This window comes from Rutidosis leptorrhynchoides, chromosome 5 (genome assembly GCF_046630445.1).
Source record: "Rutidosis leptorrhynchoides isolate AG116_Rl617_1_P2 chromosome 5, CSIRO_AGI_Rlap_v1, whole genome shotgun sequence".
Taxonomy (NCBI): domain Eukaryota; kingdom Viridiplantae; phylum Streptophyta; class Magnoliopsida; order Asterales; family Asteraceae; genus Rutidosis; species Rutidosis leptorrhynchoides.
In genome coordinates this window covers 325,542,436-325,548,148 of record NC_092337.1, presented here as the reverse complement: position 1 = coordinate 325,548,148, position 5,713 = coordinate 325,542,436, and positions in this window count along the sequence as shown.

Sequence of the window (5,713 nt, the reverse complement as noted above, 5' to 3'; positions counted from 1 at the left end):
TTCTAAGGTCAAAGATGAGCATCAGAAACCATCAGGTCTACTTCAACAACCCGAAATCCCGGAATGGAAATGGGAAAACATTACCATGGATTTCATCACTAAATTGCCAAGGACTGCAAGTGGTTTTGATACTATTTGGGTAATAGTTGACCGTCTCACCAAATCAGCACACTTCCTGCCAATAAGAGAAGATGACAAGATGGAGAAGTTAGCACGACTGTATTTGAAGGAAGTCATCTCCAGACATGGAATACCAATCTCTATTATCTCTGATAGGGATGGCAGATTTATTTCAAGATTCTGGCAGACATTACAGCAAGCATTAGGAACTCGTCTAGACATGAGTACTGCCTATCATCCACAAACTGATGGGCAGAGCGAAAGGACGATACAAACGCTTGAAGACATGCTACGAGCATGTGTTATTGATTTCGGAAACAGTTGGGATCGACATCTACCGTTAGCAGAATTTTCCTACAACAACAGCTACCATTCAAGCATTGAGATGGCGCCGTTTGAAGCACTTTATGGTAGAAAGTGCAGGTCTCCGATTTGTTGGAGTGAAGTGGGGGATAGACAGATTATGGGTCCGGAGATTATACAAGAAACTACCGAGAAGATCATCCAAATTCAACAACGGTTGAAAACCGCCCAAAGTCGACAAAAGAGCTACGCTGACATTAAAAGAAAAGATATAGAATTTTAAATTGGAGAGATGGTCATGCTTAAAGTTGCACCTTGGAAAGGCGTTGTTCGATTTGGTAAACGAGGGAAATTAAATCCAAGGTATATTGGACCATTCAAGATTATTGATCGTGTCGGACCAGTAGCTTACCGACTTGATTTACCTCAACAACTCGCGGCTGTACATAACACTTTCCACGTCTCAAATTTGAAGAAATGTTTTGCTAAAGAAGATCTCACTATTCCGTTAGATGAAATCCAAATCAACGAAAAACTTCAATTCATCGAAGAACCCGTCGAAATAATGGATCGTGAGGTTAAAAGACTTAAGCAAAACAAGATACCAATTGTTAAGGTTCGATGGAATGCTCGTAGAGGACCCGAGTTCACCTGGGAGCGTGAAGATCAGATGAAGAAGAAATACCCGCATCTATTTCCAGAAGATTCGTCAACACCTTCAACAGCTTAAAATTTCGGGACGAAATTTATTTAACGGGTAGGTACTGTAGTGACCCGAACTTTTCCATGTTTATATATATTAATTGAGATTGATATTTACATGATTAAATGTTTCCAACATGTTAAGCAATCAAACTTGTTAAGACTTGATTAATTGAAATATGTTTCATATAGACAATTGACCACCCAAGTTGACCGGTGATTCACGAACGTTAAAACTTGTAAAAACTATACGATGACATATATATGGTTATATATATAGTTAACATGTTTTTATTGTAAGTATGTATCTCATTAGGTATTTTAACAATGAGTTATATACATAAAAATGAGACTATTAATTTAAGAAACTCGAAAACGATATATATAACGATTATCGTTATAACAACGTCTTACTAGGTACATATGAATCATATTAAGATATTGATACACTTGGTTAATTATGTTAAATGATAAGTAAATATATTATTAAGTGTATTAACAATGAAATACATATGTAAAAATAAGACTACTAACTTAATGATTTCGAAATGAGACATATATGTAACGATTATCGTTGTAACGACATTTAACTGTATATACATCATACTAAGATATATTATATATCATAATATCATGATAATATAATAATTTAACATCTCATTTGTTATAATAAACAATGGGTTAACAATATTCAACAAGATCGTTAACCTAAAGGTTTCAAAACAACATTTACATGTAACGACTAACGATGACTTAACGACTCAGTTAAAATGTATATACATGTAGTGTTTTAATATGTATTCATACACTTTTGAAAGACTTCAAGACACTTATCAAAATACTTCTACTTAATAAAAATGCTTACAATTACATCCTCGTTCAGTTTCATCAACAATTCTACTCGTATGCACCCGTATTCGTACTCGTACAATACACAGCTTTTAGATGTATGTACTATTGGTATATACACTCCAATGATCAGCTCTTAGCAGCCCATGTGAGTCACCTAACACATGTGGGAACCATCATTTGGCAACTAGCATGAAATATCTCATAAAATTACAAAAATATGAGTAATCATTCATGACTTATTTACATGAAAACAAAATTACATATCCTTTATATCTAATCCATACACCAACGACCAAAAACACCTACAAACACTTTCATTCTTCAATTTTCTTCATCTAATTGATCTCTCTCAAGTTCTATCTTCAAGTTCTAAGTGTTCTTCATAAATTCCAAAAGTTCTAGTTTCATAAAATCAAGAATACTTTCAAGTTTGCTAGCTCACTTCCAATCTTGTAAGGTGATCATCCAACCTCAAGAAATCTTTGTTTCTTACAGTAGGTTATCATTCTAATACAATGTAATAATCATATTCAAACTTTGGTTCAATTTCTATAACTATAACAATCTTATTTCAAGTGATGATCTTACTTGAACTTGTTTTCGTGTCATGATTCTGCTTCAAGAACTTCGAGCCATCCAAGGATCCATTGAAGCTAGATCCATTTTTCTCTTTTCCAGTAGGTTTATCCAAGGAAATTAAGGTAGTAATGATGTTCATAACATCATTCGATTCATACATATAAAGCTATCTTATTCGAAGGTTTAAACTTGTAATCACTAGAACATAGTTTAGTTAATTCTAAACTTGTTCGCAAACAAAAGTTAATCCTTCTAACTTGACTTTTAAAATCAACTAAACACATGTTCTATATCTATATGATATGCTAACTTAATGATTTAAAACCTGGAAACACGAAAAACACCGTAAAACCGGATTTACGCCGTCGTAGTAACACCGCGGGCTGTTTTGGGTTAGTTAATTAAAAACTATGATAAACTTTGATTTAAAAGTTGTTATTCTGAGAAAATGATTTTTATTATGAACATGAAACTATATCCAAAAATTATGGTTAAACTCAAAGTGGAAGTATGTTTTCTAAAATGGTCATCTAGACGTCGTTCTTTCGACTGAAATGACTACCTTTACAAAAACGACTTGTAACTTATTTTTCCGACTATAAACTTATACTTTTTCTGTTTAGATTCATAAAATAGAGTTCAATATGAAACCATAGCAATTTGATTCACTCAAAACGGATTTAAAATGAAGAAGTTATGGGTAAAACAAGATTGGATAATTTTTCTCATTTTAGCTACGTGAAAATTGGTAACAAATTTATTCCAACCATAACTTAATCAACTTGTATTGTATATTATGTAATCTTGAGATACCATAGACACGTATACAATGTTTCGACCTATCATGTCGACACATCTATATATATTTCGGAACAACCATAGACACTCTATATGTGAATGTTGGAGTTAGCTATACAGGGTTGAGGTTGATTCCAAAATATATATAGTTTGAGTTGTGATCAATACTGAGATACGTATACACTGGGTCGTGGATTGATTCAAGATAATATTTATCGATTTATTTCTGTACATCTAATTGTGGACAACTAGTTGTAGGTTACTAACGAGGACAGCTGACTTAATAAACTTAAAACATCAAAATATATTAAAAGTGTTGTAAATATATTTTGAACATACTTTGATATATATGTATATATTGTTATAGGTTCGTGAATCAACCAGTGGCCAAATCTTACTTCCCGACGAAGTAAAAATCTGTGAAAGTGAGTTATAGTCTCACTTTTAAAATCTAATATTTTTGGGATGAGAATACATGCAGGTTTTATAAATGATTTACAAAATAGACACAAGTACGTGAAACTACATTCTATGGTTGAATTATCGAAATCGAATATGCCCCTTTTTATTAAGTCTGGTAATCTAAGAATTAGGGAACAGACACCCTAATTGACGCGAATTCTAAAGATAGATCTATTGGGCCTAACAAACCCCATCCAAAGTACCGGATGCTTTAATACTTCCAAATTTATATCATATCCGAAGGGTGTCCCGGAATGATGGGGATATTCTTATATATGCATCTTGTTAATGTCGGTTACCAGGTGTTCACCATATGAATGATTTTTATCTCTATGTATGGGATGTGTATTGAAATATGAAATCTTGTGGTCTATTATTATGATTTGATATATATAGGTTAAACCTATAACTCACCAACATTTTTGTTGACGTTTTAAGCATGTTTATTCTCAGGTGATTATTAAGAGCTTCCGCTGTCGCATATTTAAATAAGGACGAGATTTGGAGTCCATGCTTGTATGATATTGTGTAAAAACTGCATTCAAGAAACTTATTTTGTTGTAACATATTTGTATTGTAAACCATTATGTAATGGTCGTGTGTAAACAGGATATTTTAGATTATCATTATTTGATAATCCACGTAAAGCTTTTTAAACCTTTATTGATGAAATAAAGGTTATGGTTTGTTTTAAAAATGAATGCAGTCTTTGAAAAACGTCTCATATAGAGGTCAAAACCTCGCAACGAAATCAATTAATATGGAACGTTTTTAATCAATAAGAACGGGACATTTCATTAATAATCTCTTTCTTAACTACATCTTGCATATTAGGATTTAGTCTTCGTTGGCGTTGCACATACGTTTTATGACCTTCTTCCATAAAGATTTTATGTGTGCAATACGAAGGACTTATTCCTTTAATATCATGAATCTTCCATGCAATGGCTGGTTTATGAGCTTTCAACACAGAAATGATTTGTGATTTCTCATTTTTAGTAAGAGAAGACGATATTATTACAGGTAATTCAGATTCACCATGTAAATAAGCGTATTCCAAATGGTTTGGAAGTGGCTTTAACTCTAATTTCGGAGGTTCTTCTATCGATGATTTATATCGATATCTGTCTTCTTCTTTTAGCATTTGAATTTCTTCTGTTGTTGGTTCATATCCATTAGCTATAAGTGTAGCTAACATTTCAGCTTCATCAATTGGTTCATTACCTTCTCCTAAAGAACATTCTCCTGTTCCTTGTAATTCTGGAAATTCTTCTAATAATTCTGCATATGGATCTACAGTTTGAATATAATAACATGTATCATCTGCAGATTGCGGTTGTTGCATGGCTCTATCAACTGAAAAAGTAACACTCTCGTCCTCTATACTTAGGGTCAGTTTCTTATTGAACACGTCTATTATTGCTTTAGCCGTGTTTAAAAATGGTCTTCCTAATATGAGAGGTACTCGAGAATCTTCTTCCATATCCAGAATAACAAAATCTACTGGAAATACTAAATTACCAACTTTAACTAGCATATTCTCCATTATCCCTCTAGGATATTTTACTGATCGATCGGCTAGTTGTATACTTATTCTTGTTGGTTTCAATTCTCCAAGGTCTAGTTTAGCGTATAGTGAATACGGCATTAAATTTATACTAGCACCTAAATCTGCCAATGCTTCTATTGAACTAAGACTACCCAGAAAACATGGAATTGTGAAACTTCCTGGATCAGATAGTTTTTCTGGTATCTTATTCAACAGTACTGCTGAACAATTAGCATTCATAGTAACAGCCGAGAGTTCTTCCATTTTCTTTCTATTTGAGATTAGATCTTTCAAGAATTTAGCATATCTAGGCATTCCTGAAATCACATCAATGAAAGGAAGATTTAC